The sequence below is a fragment of the Sinocyclocheilus grahami genome, unplaced genomic scaffold (genome assembly GCF_001515645.1).
Source record: "Sinocyclocheilus grahami isolate Dianchi unplaced genomic scaffold, SAMN03320097.WGS_v1.1 scaffold1131.1, whole genome shotgun sequence".
NCBI lineage: Eukaryota > Metazoa > Chordata > Actinopteri > Cypriniformes > Cyprinidae > Sinocyclocheilus > Sinocyclocheilus grahami.
This window is the reverse complement of record NW_015506310.1, coordinates 193,883-216,694: the sequence shown is the minus strand read 5'-3', so window position 1 is coordinate 216,694 and position 22,812 is coordinate 193,883. Positions and strand designations below refer to the sequence as shown.

Sequence of the window (22,812 nt, the reverse complement as noted above, 5' to 3'; positions counted from 1 at the left end):
CTTAATTGAAAGCAAAACGAGACGGAAGAAAGAAAACAAAAAAATAAATTCTGGTGTGAAATATTTCTTAAAAACACTGTGTGTTTTTACAAACACATAGTGTTATGTAATAATCTGAGTGTTTGAGTCCATACCTGCTGAACTATTGTGGTCAACTCCAGACACAGCTGAATCACATTATTCCTGGTCATGGAGTAGTCTGCCACGGCAGCGAACGGAGACCTGATGAAGAAGTAACATCTGCCATTAACCATTAGATCACTTCTAATCACTACCACATTTTGTGTCTAACCTTCCTTTGTCTCGCTGCACTGCCAAATGTGTCTAATTCAGGCAATGCAGGACATTCATGATGATAAATGAGAGCTTAAAGGAAGTGACCCAAGAAGGATGTGGAGAGGGAGGGAGATGAAGATGAACAAAAACAGAGAGAGACAGACAGAGCTGAAAGCGAGAGGAGAGAGTGGATTTCTCACTCCAGTGCACTAATTCACAGAGGCTCGGGCGGCAACTAAAGCTCTGCTCACGTGCTACATCATACAGACTGCAAAGATCACTGCCTTTCTATCACCATCAGAGTCTTTCGTTTAAACCGTGCTGCTCCCTTTTGTGGCCATAATAACTGATAGAGCACTGAATTTTCATCTTTCATCAAAATTTTTCCTATATTAGTAAGGTATTTAAAAAGTCCAAAAGTTTGGGGGCCAGTCATTTTTTTATTTAGTATTTATTTATTTTTTTGCATGAATGAAATCATACTTTTATTCAGCACAATAAATTAATCAAAAATTACAGCAAAGAATTCTATTTCAAATAAATGCTGTTTTTGTGAAGAATCCTGACAAAATGTATCATGGCAACTGTTTTCAACACTGATTGAAATGTTTCTTGAGCACCAAATCAGCATATTAGAATGATTTCTGAAGGATCATGTAACACTGAAGACTGGAGTAATGATGCTAATAATTCAGCTTTGCCATCACGGGAATTCATTTTTTGAAAATAGGAAACAAGTGTTCATGCACTGTACAAGTGTGCGTGTTTTCTTTCAATGTGTTTCATGACACATTATCATAAATGGTGCAAAACACCCATCTCCTGCTTATAGTTTCAGTCAACTTAATTTGTTCTAGATTGGTTCACGTGAAACTTGTATGTGAACAATCCAAATTAACCATATCAGATATCTAGTGTGACTGACCCAAGACATCGACTAGCAAAATAACTAATCAACTAGTCGACTAGATGTTGCAAACAGTATCACAGAAATCTTCTCTGCGGTTACACAGTAGACTTGGCGTACAGCACTAACGAGGAGGCGTGGCCAGCTAAAGCATCAGCTGATGAAGGAATTAATGCAAGCCCACAAAATGTGACCTTGCGCAAACACTTGAGAGATAAACAGAAGCGCTTAGCAGGCACGCTGGCTGCTTTCAGGGCCAGCTCCTCCGAAACAGAAGAGACTTACGTAAGCGCTTTACTCATCTTTTGTTTGTCAGCTGATTGCTCATGGGTGTTACATAAGGAAATCGGCGTGATTGTGTCATCTGTGGCCTCTTGCATGACCTCACTGATGAGTTCGAAACAATGGATCCTTTCAGATGAGATGAGGGGTCATGTGACCGTATGCATGGTAGATAAAGGAACGGGATCACTAAGGCTGCTTTGATTGAACTTTGTGTTTGCTAAATACAGGAGCCCTAAAAGACACTTTTGGACGCTATTAATTTATGAATTTAAAACATCAAATAATAATGAATGTGTGAATAATGTGTTGTTTTATCATCAATAAAGTATTTTTTATTTGCAAAAATATGTGCTTGTGCTATCTTTCTTTAAATACCATGTTGATATTTAGTATTTTGTGAAATAATGCAAAAAACATCCATAAATTAAGTGTGGCTAAAGCTTTTATTATTAGCTTGAATTTTTATATTTTTAGTTTTAATTTTTTGTAGTTTAAGTAATTGTGTTAAGCCTTTTATCATTTTTATTAGTTGTTTATTAAATATTTCAAATTTATTTTCTATTTATATCAGTTTAAGTAATTTTAGCATTTCAACTTTTTCAGTTATTGCCAATGCAACATTTCAAATTTTTGTATACGTTTTTCATCTCATATTTATATTTCATTTTCAGTTAACAAAAACTACTTGAAATAGTTTGTTTTAATTAACAATAATTAAACAATAATAATTAAAACAATTCATCATTAAAGTACTGGTGTTCAAATACTTTTAGGGCCACTATATATGCAGCTGCACAGTTTAATGAATTTGAAAATGTGTCTGTAGATATATCTGTGTTTGTTGTGGGCTGTGTTTATGTCTCTTTGCAGGACTAACCTATCCAACCAAGCCAGCAGGCTCTTGGCAGCAGCGATGAGGTCCACTACAGAGGTCAGAAAGTCATTAGGAAGTTTTCGGGTGGCTCTGCCATCATAGTGACCGCCCCTCCGCCGGCCCATTATGAAGTTCTGCAGGTTCTTGGCTGACGCGTTCAGCTTATGGGTCAGAGTCTTCAGGTTCTCTGTTTCTAGTCCATAGTTCTGAATAAGAAAGAGAAAGTGAGACCATCACAATCTCCAAGAAACAGCTAAAGACAAATTTTTGTAAGCATTGCTAAACTATGACAATAAAAAAAGCCATTTTCCATAAATAAATCTCTCTTTTCTCTACTTTATAGAATTTTAACTTCTGTTCCAGCTTCTGTAATACTGTAGCGTACTCTTGAAACTCTGCAATGTGGTACTGCATATATTTTTGGCTCCTGTCTTCTGTGACAAATTGCTTGTGATGTTCCACATTTGTAAGTCGCTTTGGATAAAAGCATCCGCTGAACGATTAAATATACGAAAATGGAGAAGGAGAAAATGGTAATTTAGAGGCACACAACTCACGCTATGTTAACACAATGTTAACACAAAATTTACTAAATACCTTGCTATAAAAATATATATGAATATACAGTATATACTGTATATATATATATGCTGTTCAAAAGGTTTGGGTTAGTATAAGATTTTTAAAATGTTTTTAAAATAAGTCCTTTATGCTCACTAAGGTCGCATTTATTTGATCAAAATACATTAAAAACAGTAATATTGTGAATTAATAATTTTGTAATATATTTTAAATGGTAATTTATTGTGCTGGCAAAGCTGAATTTTCAGCATTGTTACTCCAGTCACACGATCCTTCAGAAATCATAATAATATGCTGATTTGCTGCTCAAGAAACAACTTATTAAAGGGTCATATGATGCGATTTAAATTTTTCCTTTCTCTTTGGAGTGTTACAAGCTCTTGGTGCATAAAGAAGATCTGTAAAATTGCAAAGACTACAGTTTCAAATCCAAAGAGATATTCTTTATAAAAGTTAAGAGTCAGCCACACCTACCTAAAATGGCTCATTCTAACACGCCCCCACATATCTACGTCACGATGTGGGAAGATTTGTATAACACCACCCAAATGTTCACGCAAAGAAAGAAGGCGTAACTTTTATTCTCGCTGTAGTATTGTTGTTGCCGCCACCATGTTGTGAAGGCGCTGTGTTTCGTTGTGAAAGCGAAACTACTTTGTTTGGTCTTCCAAAAGAGGACGATATCTGCTTCGTCATGCCTAGAGCTGATCCGTGCTGGTCGCTGAGGAAATACAACAACTTTGCGCTGTGGATCACCATGGATGAAGCGGAATCCAGCCCGGGGTCGTCACATGTGGTTGCCGCAAGCCCTCCGGACGCTCCTTCGTCAAATCCGCCGGCCGCGCCTTTCTCAAGCCCGCCGCCTCTGCTCACTCAAGCCCTCCAGCCGTTCCTCACTCTAGCCCCCGGCCTCTGCTCACTCTAGGCCACCGTGTGTGACGCTGTGTTTCATTGTGAAAGCGAAACTACTTTGTTTAAATCAGTGGTTAAGTTCCAAACACTGTTCCAGAACACTTCAACCCAAATATTCAGATGTGTGCAGCACATTTTATGGAGGACTGTTTCCTGATCCTGGTAGAGTAGACTACAATGCCGGCTGTTCTGACTCACAGATTGTAAGTATGTTTTTTATATTTAAAGAGTTTTTATATTTTATATTTTTTATATTTAAAGCAAGTTTTTTGGGTAGTGTAGAGTAGGGCTTGTTGTTTGTCATTTCTCCGATCACAGACATGGTTTTATGTTTAGGCGGCGCGATGCAACGCAACGTGTAAAAAGACAGTATAAGTCATTATAATCCATAATTATGTCCCCACTGGATGCAATGATTGCCTCGTTTATAATGGGTTTTAATGTTTTTGTCTCGTCGCTCCGGCCTGACAGGGCATCACAGTATGGTAGGGGCGTAACATTTCCGTCACACGCTTGAGGTATTCGGCCAATCATAACGCACTGGATAGCTGGCCAATCACAGCACACCTTGCTTTTCAGATCGATGAGCTTTGTAAAAATCGACACGTTTCAGAAAGGCGGGGTATAGAGGAGAAACAATAATGTGGAAAATAATGTGTTTTTTAAACCTTAAACCGCATAAACACATTTCATTACACCAAATGCATAAAATAATGTTCTTTTTAGCAGCATCATATGACCTCTTTAATATCAATGTTGAAAACAGTTATGGTGCGTGATATTTTGTGGAAACCGTGGTACTCTTTAGAAAGTTTACAAAAACAGCATTTATGCAAAATAGAACATTTTTGTATCATTATAAATATCTTTACTGTTACTTTTGATCAATTTAATGCATCCTTGTTGAATAAAAGTATTAATGTCTTTTTTTTAATCATACTGACCAAAAACTTTTGAACAGTGTGTATATATCAATGTATGGATCAATCTATTCCTTTTCAAATCAACATTAAGATTTTAGGCTAACATTTATATAAATGTATCCGTGTATATATATTTTTAATCACATTTAGCCTTCAATAGTTCATTTTAAATGCACAGTCACAGCAACTTTCCAAATATATTTCATACATAAAGAGATATTAGTATATTTATGCAAGATTTAAGATACATTTTTGGGTATGTTGAAATTAATACAAATAGCAAGTGGATAACCATAAGTATGTTCTACATTATGCATAGAAATGAATAAAAATAGCAAGTGGATAAGCATAAGTAAGATCTACATTATGCATAGATCACTGCTGGTACTGGCTTGTTAGTAGGCAGTGTAAGAACCATGGTCAAATCCCTCTGCCCGATACCCCCTTACAGTCATGTACTGTGACACTACAGTACGGCTCTCCCAGAATGCCTTGCTGCACACAAAAGCTAGAGGGGGTCTGTCTTGCAATAGAACCAGCATGAGGGATATATGAGTAATCATATTTAATACAGCATGGCTCCATGTTGGACAAACCCAGAGAAGCATTACATAAGAGGCTTTCAGGCACTAGCTGGGCTTTAGCACATGACATAACAAATGGTGGGAACAAAAAAAGAGGCCAGTTTGCAAATATATTGGCTAACATACCCCATTCACCCTCCTTTTTCTACCCTCTTCCTTCATCCGCTCAGGACTGCTGTGCTCCTTGTCTCACACTTTTCTTCGCTCTCCCTCTGAGCCTTTCTCTCCTGTTTTAATTTGTTATCCTTTTCTCACCCGACTGCTGCCAGTTTTCTACTGACTCTGCCCACCTAATTTTTCAGTTGCTCCGCCTCTCTTTCCCTCCTTCAGCATAGGCGTCCTTATTTCTCTTGTACCCTGTCAGAACAGCCTAGAATCCGTGTGCAGGATGACAGTGGGAAATGGAGGGATAATCCAAGGGATTGTTAAGGATTTAAAGTGTTTGTTTTGGCTTTTATTAATTGCACAGGATGCAATTACCATAAACATACAGGCAGCATGGGAAAACAGGGTCAGGTGCTTCAAGAATAAAGATAAACATATAGTACTTGATCAATTTGGGCATTTTAATATGCCAATATCTACAAGAGAGGTTTTAAACTGTTTGATGACACAGACCCTCAAATATGATGATCCTCTTTCTAAATGCCCCTTGCCTTCCTAAATGTATCTTAATGCATCTAAAATATCATGATGATAGGCAGAAAAACTAAATATATTTTTCTAAATATTTTCCATATAATAATTAACACACATTTATAATATTTTTATGTACATGTGTATGAATGTGTATGTTTTTTTTCTGATTTGTTTGGGGAAACAAATATGGGATTCAGGCAGAGGTTTTATATGTACTATATATATGTCTTTATTCATGTGCTCTTTATGTATTTATTTTGAACTATCCCTGTAAATGCCCAAAAAAAAAGATTATATAATTTAAACTTTTTTTTACACTTTGAAAACCCCTGATCTATTGAACTAGGTGGATGTAATATATTATGCACATAATACATCATATATAATACACCCATGGAATATAACACAGGTGGAATGCTGGATTGACCAATCTGCATCCAGAACTGTAACTATGCATTTTATAATTTCTATTATGCCATTTCAGTTATGTTATTATAAAAACAATACACTGCCATTAAACAAAACAGTTCTTCAACAAGACGCTATAAAACTCCCTTACTCGGTAAAGCAGATCAAATTTGTGTGGTGAGAACACAATGCACCTGTATGTGTGTGTGCGTATGTGCTCACCAGTGCACAAAGCAGGTCCACAGCCTCTAGAATGAGTTCCTGGTGGCCGATTCGAGAAACGCCCAGATCCTCGAGCTCCTGATGGGTGATTCTCAACAACTGTTCACCGCCCACCTTTTCCTGCTCAAAGTTCTTAATGTACTGCAGTAGACAGTCATCCAAACCTTGAAAAGAGCAACACACAGCAAAATGAAACATCATTCAAGTTGCTAGAGCATCTTGGATAGTACGTATTCATTTACATCCGTTTGGTTACAATCTAACTAAATGAGACTAAAACAGACATTATAAGCAACTCCCGACATGGGAGTGTAGGAGCCGACTGCATGTTTATGTGGTGGCCCTCAAAAGAGTATAGGTACAGTGTAACCAGTTCTACTTCGCCTTGCTCCAAGCAGGATTTGAACCACGGTCTCCAGCGTGGGAGGCGGGCGCTCTAACAAGGAGGTTAAAGGCCACGATCTCTAGCGTCAGTCGCTAGAGCACCTCTTGACATCAGGGGAGTGAGGGATACACACGCACAGCTCTTACTAGCCTACGACAGTTATGCCGAGTTCACACTGCATGATTTTAGCCCGATTTTTCATTCGCCATCAGGTTTTACGAAATCGCCGACAAATGCCCAAAATCGGAGGCAAATCGGTGCTCGTTCACGCGAGTGACAATCACGCAGTGTGAATTATCAAAGACGCGATCTGAGGGAATCGCCGACGCGTTGCCGACACCCGTGAAATATTTGGCATGCTAAATATCTGGAGCGATTCACAATCACGCTGTGTGCAATGATTTCTGACTGAAAACTACATTGGCGATGACCTACAGCCAATGAGAGACCAAGACACAGGGCAGAGGGAAGTTCAGGGAGGAGTTAGACCAGAATATCAGTATTTTAATAGATATACGAACAATTATATCATACAGGAACAAGCACAATCATTTGCTTGACCAGCCACAACATCAGCATAACAGTTACATCAGCAAAATTATTTACCTCCAACTCTCTTTGCAGAACACCCAATCCCTGTTCCCTGCATCTCCCTCCTGCATAATCTGTTTTTCTTTTTCTCCTTGTAGCTGGAAATCAGCTCACAGACAATTTGTGGGCTATATATATTTTTTTAAATAATTACAGTCTTGCTCGAGAACTCCGGTCTGATGCACGCGGGTTCTCGCGTTATTTCCTTATCACTTCTCGCGTGTGTTTTGTTGTGAAACGTAGTTTGCGGACCAGACAGAGCTGTCGGCGATTCTTCCTATTGTGAAGTCATGCAGTATGACCCCTCCTGTCGCCGATCCATCGTGCAATGTGAACACAGCAGCAACTGAACGCTACCCCAGATAGTCACGCAGTGTGAAAACAACGGGCGATCCGACGAGTTTGAAAATCGTGCAGTGTGAACTCGGCATTACACTCATCCCCATAAACCATACTGCCATCTGGTCACGGCACCAAATGTAACCAGTTCTACTTCACCTCGCTCCGAGCGGGATTCAAACCGCGGTCCCCGGCATGGGAGGCGGGCGCTCTAACAAGGAGGCTAAAGATTTACATGCACAGCTCTTACTAGCCTACAGCAGTTAAAACAGCACACATAAAAAAACAGTAGTGAGGGATTGTGAAAGTCTTGGCACACAGCTGTTTAAACAGGCCTCATTTTGTGGACCGGCACAGACTGAGACACACAACTTTGAAATGCTTTGCTGTCATGAACAGACATCAGTGGACTTCAAGCACTATTGTCACTAATAAGGGAAAACCTGTTTGGCAAGAGCTAGCTGTTGTCTGGGAAACACGTGTCCCCTACCCTTCTATACTGATCCTTTGCAATCTTCTCCCACAGATTCACACAAAACAAAACACCATTTATTTATAGAAGAGAGGCAGAAATTCTTTAACACATTCAGCTAAACCAAAAGAAATATGTTGATTTGAGATAATTTATGTACAAGCAAGCAGGTAGTTATTTGCATATAGTGTGATTCAACCATTCTTAGGACTACAGGCTGGAAAATGTGCAAATAAAACGGTCTCAGATGAAAAAAAAAACTTGAATATAATATATATAAAGTAATGTAAAGAAAACGTTGTGAGCATCCGTATACAGTGGCATTTACCAGCATGCATCAGCATTACGTAATATCCGATTCACAAAGACTTTTATGAACCGTTTTTTACATGAGTCAGGCAAAAAGATTCACGAAAAGTCTCATATTTGCTTATGAGCTAGCAACTTGAATCAGATTCATACTGGGTTTACTGACTCCCTCACTGAACCGCAAGTGTAATTAAAGATATAAAATATAATAAATTAATAAATAATATTTAAAATAATTAATTAAATATTTTGCAAAAACATTCTCAGGGCTCAAGGCTGCAAATTCAATGCAATCAATCAATCAATGAATAAATAAATTAAAATGATAATAAAATGATACAAACGCTCATCAGAAAAACTTTGCGAGCATCCACATGTTGTTTCTTCATGTATGATCTGGTTTATTGTCAGCAAGCACCAGCATTTCAAAAACATAATGCAAGTTATGTCTGATTCATGAAAAGACTCTTATGAACCCATTATTTTCGATAAGTCAGTTTAAAAAGATTCATGATAAGGCCTTGCATTTGCTTCTAAGTTAAGGGCTTGAATCAGATTCACTCAGTCAGTGAGCTGAATATCTGGTTCACAACTGACTCACGAGTGTAATAAATACAAAATGTGTAATAAATCAATTAATGCAATTAAAAATAATAATAATAAATATTTCACAAAAAAAATAATTTAATAATGGTAATTTGGGAACTAAAATGTAATTTGGCTCCTAAATCTTATTCAATTAATTGACTTATTAAGCGCCTTTACTTAAACTTCACTTCCACCCAGCTCCCTCCTTCTGTTCTCAGCACTATTCATTTCCTCTCCACCTCACTTAAATTCCCTCACAGACTTGTGTTTCTCCTCCATGACTTTTCTGACTCCTTTATATAATTATATGCATGCTCATTTCACAACAAAAGACAAGGCTGCAGAGCATGTAATATGTCCCTTTCATCAAATCCCTGATATTCATCTCTCTGTTGCATACATCTAATGGACCGTGAGGAGAAAGTTCAGATATCGGCATGATTCAAAACTGCTGAAAGCGAAGGTTTCACGGCTTTGCATGCAATTTGAGGGCTTAACAAATCCGCTTCTTTACCAGGCTGATCTAAACTCCTTCCAAATGAAAGAAATCATCACGTTAGTCACTGTATGTTGCTATAGAGACGGTATAAGGCCGGGGAGAGTGTTTAAGTAGGACCTCATTACCAAGACAAAACTGGCAGTGAGATGAGAAGCTTATATATGACAAATAAATAAATCAAGAAACATCTAATACATCAATGGACTATTCAGAGATTTCAGCTTTTGTGTGGCATTTGCATTGTAATGCTAATGAAATATTATAGGAATATTATTATTGAGACTCTCAATAGCTGCACTGAACAGCAATGGTGTAGATATATTTTACCATGACAGATTCACAACAGAAACAAGTCAGAAAAGGCAAGGCATTTGTTTTTGTCAGAAGAACTTCCCCAATAATTAGAAATAGCAACATGAAATCAATTGTCTTTTTAGCACTTCAACTAATCTCTATAGAGAGTGTTGCTCTTCCTGTGGCTGAGCGAGACAGTCCAGCTCACACAGCGCCTGTGTACACAAACAGTAAACTCATTGATTAGGAGGGCATTAATCTGCTGTTAATTGCAGCCGCTGTGGCTAAGTTGTGTTAAATACTACAAAGAAGAGCGCCGCACGTTCATCTGGGACCGTTAATCTTTGTCAAGCGAGGCGGGTGGTCGGCCAACAGTCAGAACCGAGGAAGATGCAGCGAGAGGGTGAGAGTGAAGTAGGTTAAGGAATGAGTAAGGAGAGAAAGTTGTGCTGAAGAAGAAAATCTGATCGTAGCTTTACAGTACATTGACTAAAGCGGCTTAGAAGCTGGTCCACTACAGCTGTGACCTGAAAACCTCTAAACTGCCCTGAATCCATCCTTTGGCAAACGGTGTGGCTCAGAACCAAAAGAGGGATCAGGAGCTTCGTAACTCTCTAAGCAATCGATTCTTACTTGAGTTACATAGAGATATAGAGTGTTTTCCCTCAATAAACTCTCAGTTTGCTGCTTGATAGTAAGTAAGGTAGTTATTGTAGTGGTAGTCATGCGCAGAATAAGGCATTAATATGTGCCTTATAAGTACTAATAAACAACCAATATGCGAGTATCTAAAGCATTCCCAGTTATCTAAAACTAAAACCATTTAAAAAATGTTACTTGAAAAAAAAAAAAGGTAACTGAAAATAAAATATATATTTAAAATTATTTTAGCCAGTTGCCAAGGCAACATTACTCATTTTAATTTAGTTTAACTTGATGTACTAAAATAACTCATACTAAAACCTAAATAAAAATGAATAGACTATAGACTATTAAAACTTTATTAAACTACAAAATTTTTTTAAATATGACAAAACACTCAATAAATTACTACAATTTTAACTAAAATTAAAATGAAAACAAAAGAACAAAAGATATAAAAATAAAAACTAATTCAAAATATTTATAAAAACTAGCATCTCAATGATATTAAATAACACTGGAATGGAAATTCAAAAAGGCAGCACAATAAAAGTATGATAAAAGTGGTCAAATATGACTTTTACACCATATTTAAAGTTTTCTGAAGCCATGTCCTTTGTGTAAGGAACAGACCAAAATTTACCACGTCATTCATTAATAATCTTCCCACCCAGTGAGCTGTTAGCCACTGCAACCAGATCCCTTGAACTCAAGAACCAGATCACTCTAATTCCTGAATTAATCGTTCAGACTGGTTTTGTGAAATGGATCAACCAATTTACTGATTCATCCAACTCAAAAGAACAACCTGACTGACCATAACATTTGTTCAAAATTGTCCAAAAGAAAGTATTACAGGTTTGGAACTACATGAGGGGGAAGTAAATGATGACGGAATTTTAATTTTTGGGATGAATTATCCCTTTATTGACGACACGCTGTTTTCCCATTTCAAGACAGATAATTTCTCTGGGGTATTATGCAGGAATCTGTCTGATATTTGAACACTACTACACACAGCTACTGTAGTTATTTTACAGTGTCTGTCAACAAACAGCAAAACAGGCTGTGTTTGGCCGATACGTGTGAAATCCCATTGAACTGCTCAGTTAAATAGATTAGTACAACATGCATTTAATCAAGGCTACATTTGAGCTTTATTGTGTGCAGTTTTATTGGATTTACTGCTATTATTCTGCTCAGAATGCCCATGGCACCACTCTGAGGGGGACATAGGAGTGAGTCACAGGAAGCATTGAGGAGGGCAGGAAAAAAAGAGCATTGAGGGAAGGTCACAGGGCTCTTCTGCGCTGGGAAGGCTGTTGTCTGGCCTTCAGCGGCATCACCTGGGGTCATCACCACTGAACCGTATGCTAATGTTAGAGCTGCAACATGGTAATCGCAGTGTGCTAGGAAACCTGTGAATATGGGAACAGGAAACACTGTATAGATCATGGATTTATACAGAGAATATGTCTTCAGAAATATTCAAAACTGCAACAGTTACTATATAGAACAAATCTTTTGCTAGAGCCGTGGTGCAGCGGTAGCACACATGCTCTTGACACATTAAGGACAAAGCAACCCACTTGGTTGACATGTGATTTGCATCCAAACCACAACATGACCTAATCCCATTATTGATTTCTCCTTCACTGTACTGGCCAAAAGAAGTCAAAATATGTAAATAAAAACCTTTCTGCTTGTTGTTTGCTGCCTGTGAAGCCACTGACAGAAAAAAACATCACATGTAAAAAAAAATACAACAATAAAAATTTTTTAATTTGTTAATCTTTACCTTGTACAGTGAAAAATATTATTATATTAAAATTAAAGTTTTTCAGTCTCTTATATTCACTAAGGCTGCATTTGTTTGATTAAAAATACAGTAAGATTGTAAAATATTATTACAATTTAATGTAAAAAACAATTTTCTATTTCAATATATTTTTAAATATATAATTTATTCCTTTGATGACAAAGCTGAATTTTAGATGACCATTACTCTTTTAATGTTTTTCTGGAAATTGTGATCATTTTTGCAGGATTCTTTGATGAATATAAAGTTCAAAAGAACAGTGTTTATTTGTGTCACTTTTGATAAATTTAATGCATGAATAAAAGTATTAATTTCTTTCAAAGATACCAAACTTTTGAACAGTATTTTTGAACGGTATTTACAATTTACCTTATAATTAAAAAAAACATTGCATCAAAATACATGACTTATTTTTTGCACATTAGTGTCAGGATTATGGACTATTCTGTGTGTGTTTTTGCCCCTGTGATCCAGTTTCTTCCTCATGTTGATTGTGTTCATTTGATTCCAGGTGTGTCTCGTTCCTCCCCAATTATCCTGCCTTTAAATGCCCTAGTCCTTTCAGATCTTGTTTGTCGGGTCTACTTGTTGAATGTCCTCGGTTTTCATGTGGATTATTAAAGACTGTGTAATTCAAGTAATCCTCGTTTCCTCGTTCCTTGCTCCCCGAGTGAATTGAGACAGAAGACCCGACCCAAACAGTTACCTCCGTTTGTACCCTCCGTTTTGTTTCTTTTTTGTCAGTTTTTTTGTTTCCGTTGTGTGCCCTATGGATCCCCTCCTTTGCCCTGAATTCATCCTCCTCCTGCTGGAGCAGGGGGAAAATTAGCTCGAGGGTCATACCAGACTGTTTCTGGCTGTGGCCCATCTCACCACCTATCCGGACGATGCGCTCTGCGCGTTCTATGACGCAAGCCTCAACACCGCGTGCAGAGCGCCGTCGTCCGAAGATGGCCCTCGAGCTGAATTGTGGAGTGGACACTGGCGAGAAATGGATTTCCATTCCCCGCCGGTTCCCAGGAATTAATCACCAGTGCCACTCCCGACCCAGAGCCCAGCCCACCATCTCCCCGAAGCGCGGAGCGCATGCCCGAGCCCACCGCTGACGGAGAGCCAGAGCCCGCCGCGACCGACGAGCCATCGCTAGAGAGAGCGACAGAGCTGAGGATCGCCACGGAGCCAGAGGCCGTGACGTCAGTCAAGGTGTGTGAGCCAGTAACAATGCCTGCCACGAGAGAGAAAGCCATGGATGGTGTGAGCGTGGAGAGGAGCTCCGCCCCCTGCACCACAGCTGAGGGTGAGCCGAGTATGGTGGGGCGAAAGTGCCAAAAGGACAAGGAAAGGGTTCTAGCCCCTGAATTCAGTTCAGAGCGCCCTCAAGTGCCCGCTCCTAGAAAGTGCCCTCCAGTGCCTGCTCCTAGAAAGTGCCCTCCTGTGGCCGCTCCTCGAAAATTCCCACCCTCCCACCCTCTCCTGCCTCCTCCTCCGCTGTCGTCTGGCAGCCCCTCTGCTCGCCCTCAGCCCACCATCTATGAGGTGCGAGCTCCGCGGGACTGCCATCCTCCAGTGTCCCCGTGGCTGGAGTTTCCCTTGACTCCACCTCCAGCCTCTAAGCCCCGGACTCCACCTCGGCCTGTGGACCCGTCGGCTCCACCATGGCTCCTAGCTCCCCCTCCTCTCCGCCGTGGCCCGGCAGTCCACTAGCTCCGCCAGGCTCCCTCATCCCTCCGGCTCCGTCAGGCTCCTTCATCCCCTCGGCTCCACCTCAGTCCTCTGTTGCTCTGGCTCCACAGCGGCCTCCCGGATCCACATCTCCGCGTCGGTCACCGGCGCCATCTGTTCCGCCTAGGAACTCCGGATCCTCCCCGTCGCCCTGGCTCATCGGCTCTCCGTCTCCACCACCGTTGGTCGGCCCCCTGGAGTCGGTGGCCATTCCTGCTCTATGGCTCCTCCCTCCATCGCCTCCACCGTGGGTCGACATCATGGCTGTGGCCTGGGTCCTGCTGTGCTCCTCTTGCTCCGGGTCCCTCCTGTCTCCTCCCTCCTTCGTCGCCCCCTTGGTCTCTGTCTGCCGGCCTCCTCCCGGATATCCGTCCTCCTTCGGAACCTCCTCCCAAGTTCCCACCCACGCCTCCCTCTGTTGTTGCTACGGTGCGAGGACGCACCTTCCGGGAGGGGGTGTTATGTCAGGATTATGAACTATTCTGTGTGTGTTTTTGCCCCTGTGACCCAGTTTCTTCCTCATGTTGATTGTGTTAATTTGATTCCAGGTGTGTCCAATTATCCTGCCTTTAAATGCCCTAGTCCTTTCAGTTCTAATTTGTCGGATCTACTTGTTGAATCAATGTCTTTTCCTCGTTCCTTGCTCCCCGAGTGAATTGTGGCAATTAGGTGTTTTACATATTTTATTGTCATGCCTCTGACCATTGTACATGGTTTATACATGTTTGTAATTAATGATTATTATTAGTAATAATAATTTATGAACTTCAACTCAATGTTTCCTGTAACCTTTATTATAATGACTGTTTTCAGTACATTTTAAGATGCAAAGCAGTTTCTAGTAGTTCATGTAGGTTGGTGCAGGTTGATACCTACTGTACCAGTAATGATTACTAACTGTGTATTAACATAATATTATATAAGTTAATTATGGAAACAGTTACTGTGAAATGATGGAAACGGTTACGCCTCGAGTAATGCCTAAAACATTTTGATTCACAATTTTTTTTTTTTTTTTACCGTGAATTTTTGGTAACCACAGCTTCCAGTTTTGTTTTTGTTTTACCACTAATTGTTTACAAATTACCATCATAAAACCAGTTACAGTTTGAGTTTTAAAGCAGGGCATGAGCATAGCACAGACTTGTTTGGCAGAAGAGGGTGCATGACACTAACAGTTGCTTCTGGTCAGATATTTCTCATACTTTTAATAGTCTCCATATACCAGCTAAAATAAAAACTATCTGTAATCAACATGTGCCTTCAGTTCAAACATATCATGAAGGATGTCAAACATGCAAGCCACACCAAAAACACACCCAACACGCATAGCTCACACACATGAAAATGTGGTATGCTGCTAGATATGCACGGCTGTAGACCTAGACAAACACATAAAGATTGTTCTGAAGAGATGCATTTTCATATATACAGCACATAATCCTGATACACAGACAAGCAAAATGATTGCAGTCCTAGTCAACATATTTGGGCAGCATATCGCCATGCACACTGATCATAGATTTACTGTATTGCGTGCCGCACATGCTGTGTTAGCTTAATAAATGCTGCTAAAGGACAGTTATTAATTAATTTTGCCACCATTTATTCATCCTAATGCCGTTCCAAATGTCATATCTTCCGTAGAACACAAAAAGAGAATATCAGTAGAACGTTCATGCTGCTCTTTTGCATATAATGAAAATAAATGGTGACCAAGTGCTGTCAAGCTTCAAAAATCACAAAAAAGTAGGACTGGGTTAAAATATTTATTTTAAAGGTTTAAATAAATCTGTCATGAAAATTGTTATGACAGCCACCATTTAAATGTTTAAATGAATTGGAATAACAAAAAACGAATTATATCATTAAAAAAATATTATAACATGAAAGGTTAATTTCAACATTTAATATTATAGTAATGTACCAGCTGACAGGGTTCCCTTTATAGTTCACAGGATTAAGGTGTGGTCACATTTATCGTTGCTCTGTGAAATTTCACAGGTAAATTCCATTAATTTCAATAGGAATCTGTTCCTATTAGGAATAAAGTTCCCCATGCAGGGAATAACAAAAAACGAATTATATCATTAAAAAAATATTATAACATGAAAGGTTAATTTCAACATTTAATATTATAGTAATGTACCAGCTGACAGGGTTCCCTTTATAGTTCACAGGATTAAGGTGTGGTCACATTTATCGTTGCTCTGTGAAATTTCACAGGTAAATTCCATTAATTTCAATAGGAATCTGTGCAATTGGGAATTTCACAATAAAGTTCCCCATGCAGGTTTTGCTCACGTTCAAGTAGCTTATGCAAATGCATGGTGCTGACCACCACTAAACTGATAAACGAAAGTGATTTCTGTGTGAGAAGTGCTTCATACATTGCTAAAATACACAGTTTTTGACTGCTATATTTCACCTAAATTCTGTAACACATGAGAAAAAAAATGACATGTACTGCACCTGATATATATTCAAATGAATCGATACTGAATCAAGATTGGAACGGAATTGAATTGCAAACTTGTGAATTTAAACCAAATCATGAAATCTGTGTAAACACCCAGCCATACAAAAAAGCACAATAAAAGTATTATAAAATATATATGAAACAGAGCAATAAGTCAAATGATAACAGAATTGTCTTTTTTGTTGTTGTTGTGCAAGGATTGAGTATCTTTGTGTGAAACATTGAGCGCATTATTGCACGCTGCTGATCAGAAAACTCTAATGATCACACAGACACCATCAGCCCATAGGGGCTTTAACACAGCCTTACACTGATACACATGCACATAAATACGTTATCTTCTGCTCCTCGGTGTGTCTCAGCAGATGATACAGCAGCTTGCGGGGTTTCTTCTGCACATAACAGACAGATGCCGATAAAATTCTCCAGCTTTTTAGAAGCCAAGCATTGGCCACGTCAAGACGATGTCTGAAGCTTCTTAAAATTCTCTGTGAACCTCAGGAGACGTCAACTTACAGAGCGACGGTGTGTATTTGTGAGCATGCTTTTAGTGTGCAAACAGCATAAGAAAGCCTTTCTGGCATTCTGTTAGGGAGGAACACCGCCTTGCTATAATTCTTGATGATTCCTACACTGCCTTTTCATCTCATATCTCGCTTATCCTTCCTTAGCAGTTTAGATTTGCCCAAATATACGGATGTTTGTACTTTAAACAGTTCCTTACCTCTAGGTATTTGACTACATGTGTTTATTGCACATATAGACTGTGATCTAATGTGCATCAGCCATGTTCCTGCGTATGAGCAAAATAAGTGAATAACACATTAATGCACAGTTTGTTATCGTCCGTATGAGCCATCACCATATTTACCCTCCCGAACACATCACACGCCATCTGACACAAACAAAACTCAAGCCAAGACATCCACACAACAAGATAACACGTGCAGGCAAACAAGTGCACATTGTTGTATGTTTAAAAAAAATAAAATAAAAGTGACGTGACATGTGGCCAAGTATGGTGACCCATACTAGGAATTAGTGCTCTGCATTTAACCCATCCAAAGTGCACACACACAGCAGTGAACACACACAGCAGTGAACACACACACACACACCGTGAACACACACCCAGAGCAGTGGGCAGCCATTTTTTTGCTGCGGCACCCGGGGAGCAGTTGGGGGTTCGGTGCCTTGCTCAACAGAAGCTGGTTTACTGAAGCTGGTTACCGCTGAAAAAAACACCTGCAGTCATATTCCTGCACAAGCGTACACATTGAGGACCGAATTCCTATCTTGTGAATCCTCACAGGGAGGAATAAGATGGAGATGCTGATCTACCTTTTTCAAAAACATAATTACTTAAAGGCAAAACATTCAGCCAAGTGGAACGTTTTCCTTATTTGAATTACAAATGACTGTCTTCCTCTCTTTTCTCACTTCATCTAGAACTCCTGAGCTAAATAAACCATCCAATTACACTCAATGATCTTTCTCAAAGAGGTTCACCATATCTAATGCAAAAGATTTTTAGTGTTGTAATAGACCTAATGTACATTTTCTATAATGAGACTGTTTCCCAATCACATCCTCTTAAACAAAACCAAAGGACAGTATGACTAATGTTGTATAACCAAATTATAGTAAAGGGATCATTTGACTGCCTTTCACTCCCCTCTCATATTATCGGATAATCGTATTATCGGATGCTTTATTGACATGTCTATTTCTGTCTGTCTAAGTTGGCTGTTTTATTGTTGTTGTTGTTGTTGTTGTTTTTTTGCCAGAAAAGGCTGAATATGGATTAGACCTTTTGCCATTTAATTCAACATAAAAGCTTCATTGTAAAAAAAAAAAAAAAATTAAACACAAAATACCATAAAAATCACACAATACAAACCTAAATGGTAATCATAAGTTACATGCTAGTGAAAAAAAAAAAAATTTTATAAACAGGACAATATTTGTATTTTACTATAAAATACTCTAATCATTATACACTGAATAAAATTTGGGTAGAAAAAAATTTCACTCAGAAATTGTTACAAAAGTAACTGTACAAGTAAACAGCAAGTAACGCATTGAAATAAACATGCCATTTTAAAGTCCGTCTTTTCTCACTTCATCTAGAACTCCTGAGCTAAATAAACCATCCAATTACACTCAATGATCTTTCTCAAAGAGGTTCACCATATCTAATGCAAAAGATTTTTAGTGTTGTAATAGACCTAATGTACATTTTCTATAATGAGACTGTTTCCCAATCACATCCTCTTAAACAAAACCAAAGGACAGTATGACTAATGTTGTATAACCAAATTATAGTAAAGGGATCATTTGACTGCCTTTCACTCCCCTCTCATATTATCGGATAATCGTATTATCGGATGCTTTATTGACATGTCTATTTCTGTCTGTCTAAGTTGGCTGTTTTATTGTTGTTGTTGTTGTTGTTGTTTTTTTGCCAGAAAAGGCTGAATATGGATTAGACCTTTTGCCATTTAATTCAACATAAAAGCTTCATTGTAAAAAAAAAAAAAAAAATTAAACACAAAATACCATAAAAATCACACAATACAAACCTAAATGGTAATCATAAGTTACATGCTAGTGAAAAAAAAAAAAATTTTATAAACAGGACAATATTTGTATTTTACTATAAAATACTCTAATCATTATACACTGAATAAAATTTGGGTAGAAAAAAATTTCACTCAGAAATTGTTACAAAAGTAACTGTTCAAGTAAACAGCAAGTAACGCATTGAAATAAACATGCCATTTTAAAGTCCGCGAGAACCGGAAGTTGCTGCCGACTTTATTTCAGTGTAGTGCCATATTTCCAGCTGAAACTGAATATTGAATAGAGGACATGATTTTATTTTTGCGCTCCTCCTCTCTGTCTCTCACTCATAGCAATCTAATGGTTGGAGGGGTGTGTTTAATACGGTGACCGAGAAGTGCAAAACAAATCACAATTCTGAAAACAAAATAACAAATTACAAATGCAAGTCTAAAAAGCAAAATAACAATTCAGAAAACACAACAACAATTCAGAAAACATTATAACAAGTCAGAAAACACAATGACAAATTCGAAAACAAAATAAGTCAGAAAACACAATGACAATTCAGACAATCCGGAAGAGGTAGGTATAGTTTGAGACAGCGCCATTGGTTTGGGATTACTCACCTCTGACTGGACGAGACATCTGTCAATCAACATATACAGGGAAGAACCAGCCGAAGAACAGCAGAGTCGTGGTAGAAAGTTTGGAGATGGTATTAAAGTAGCTTAGTTTAAATGTATTGTATGAATTGCCCTTACTATGGAATAAAAAATACGGATTGTCTATTTACATTTAGTAAAAAGTGGCTTTTAATCATCAGCGCCAGTGGCGCAGATGGATAAGCACGTGTCGTTGGCTTTTTGACGCGATCGACCCGGGTTCGAGCCTGTCTTTTGCCCGAACTTTTTTCCCCTCCCTTTTCAAATCTCGTATTAGCAATGGATTCTATTTACACTAAGTGAAAATAGCAGTATTTTAGCAATATGCTATTTACACTATGTGCAAATACCTATTTACACTATGTTAAAATAGCAGGATTCCCATTATCAAGTATACTACTTGTTGCAAATAGTGGCAATTATCTGCACTTCAGTATTGTAGTACATTATAAAACAGTATGCAATAATAACGTATTGAGTGTAAATTATAATTTTAATTGTTAAATGGATGCCACCTTATTGGTACAATAAAGCCCTCCCTACACCTACCCTAACCCTAGCCGATATTTTATTTTGAACTTTTTTATTATTTCCTTAATTTTCATTGAAAATAAATGCCTTTACGATATGATATGAGATTTGAAAAGGGAGAAAAAAAAAGTTAGGCAAAAGGCGGGATCAAACCCGGGGCGATCGCGTCAAAAAGTCAACAACACGTGCTGATCCATCTGTGCCACTGGAGCTGATGTTTTACAGCCGCTTTTAACTAAATGTAAATATACACTCCGTATTTTTTATTCCATAGTAAGGGCAATTCATACAATACATTTAAACTGAGCTACCACGACTCTGCTGTTCTTCGGCTGGTTCTTCCTGTATACGTTGATTGACAGATGTCTCTTCCAGTCAGCGGTGAGTAATCTCAAACCAATGGTGCTGTCTCAAACTATACCTACCTCTTCCGGTTTGTCTGATTTGTCGTTGTGTTTTCTGACTTGTTATAATGTTTTCTGAATTGTTGTTGTGCTTTCTGAATTGTTATTTTGTTTTTTAGACTTGCATTTGCGTTTGTAATTTGTTATTTTGTTTTCAGAATTGTGATTTGCTTTGCACTTCTCGGCCACCGTAGTTTAAGGATATTCTGCCCAAGCCGTCAAATTGAAGTCATCAGAAAAGGAATGCCATTCCAGAGCGGAAGTAAATGTTCAGATTTTGATTAGAGATTACCAAAACAAACAATTCCTTTCAGCGGATTAACTTGCACGGATTAATTGTTCACATGAAGACTAGCAATGTGCGCTAGTAAAGTAAATAAAGTAAATTTTGATTTCATGCGAACTTTAAATAAATAGTAATAGGAAATAGTACTTTCTTGTAAAACATACTCAAATAATTGTTTTAATTACAACTTCAAAAAACGTATATATTTATAAGTCAAATTGTAAAATAACCTACTTGGTTATATTTTGTATGATCTAAATAGTTATGTTCTTAGTTTTGTAACCATTTATGCACACAAGTGTGTTTATGCTACAGTGTATGTTCCTTGCATTATTATAGTGGTGTGTTTTTGTGTGTGTGTGAGCAACACTGTGTTCATTAGCCGACGTTCATGAGACCTTTAACTTTATGTGACCATGGAGGGGCCATTGAGTCTTTGACTGCCAGAGGGGTCCCAGCTGATCACTCAACCTCCACGTGACCCGTCACTTTACATTCTGTTTGAAGAGATGACGCGACTACTCAACCAACTTCATTCATTAATATAATTTTTAAACGAATTCTAACATCTTTTTTTACGTGTATTGCCGACATCAACATCTGTCAATAACAGCCATTGCTAGAAGCGCAATATATGATAGACCACAATCTTAATTGCATGACAGTTTAAGTGCGCTCGCTGTCGCGCCTTGATACACAGTGTCGTTTCTTTAAAACGAGTTCAATTAAATCTGGCACGCACGCAAATCTGGACAAATATGTAAGACTGGCATTTCATAAACGAAAAAAAAAAGTTCACATGCGATTCTAACTGAATATATAGTATTTTCTCTATTGTTCTAGCAAAATACATACGAATGCAAAATACACACCTTTCATCCAGTCGACCACCTGGCTTGTTGACCACCTGCTTACAGGTTCCATGACCAGAGCCATTGTAGAAGTTTTTGCAGACGGTGCCAAACAAAGGTGCGAAAGAAGCGCTTCAGCACACTCCAGATCCACTCAGGCAGATTTCTGCCCGTTTTTCATCCGCTGCATGTTTACCCTGCAAATTCTGCTCTGGTTCTTGCAAACGAAGCGTCGGTGGTCTTTCTAGTTCAAAGCATTGCTCTGCATTCCTTCGCAGCAGTCTTTGTGAGAGAGCTGTCAGAATAACGTTAGATTCCTCTTGGTCTCGCGCGAGGGTTTATCCTCCTTGTCATTTTCACTCACGTTGAGATACCTTTACTGTTTCAGTTTCTCCTCCCATATATAGCCTATCGAGCCATAGAAGACAAACAACGGTGAATTCACGCAGCTGTTTGCCTCGTCTCAAGCTGTTAGCAGTAAGCAGTAGTCTGCACGCGCGCCCCTCGCGCCAGTCGTTGGCTCTGTCATGAGGGCCAAGCAGCGGAAACATCTCCATAATTGAGCTGTGTGCAAACGAGAGTATTAAATACACCCTTACAAATAGTATTAAAAGATTGGGACTAGAATGCTCTATTATGCAGAATCAAATGAGTCACTGTTTACTTTGAAGCCTTTTTTATTTCAATGCTTAGATGAAGAGTTTTTGTTTTTTTAAATGACCAATCATTATTGAAAGGGATAGTGAAAATTCTTTCTTCTGT

At 38.5% G+C, this 22,812-nt stretch overlaps 1 pseudogene; it reads right to left on the bottom strand.

The window, feature by feature from the left end:
- LOC107567160 (connector enhancer of kinase suppressor of ras 2-like) overlaps window positions 1–22,525 on the bottom strand; it is a 65,435-nt pseudogene extending 42,910 nt beyond the window's left edge.
- Between the last annotated feature and the right edge of the window lie 287 nt (window positions 22,526–22,812).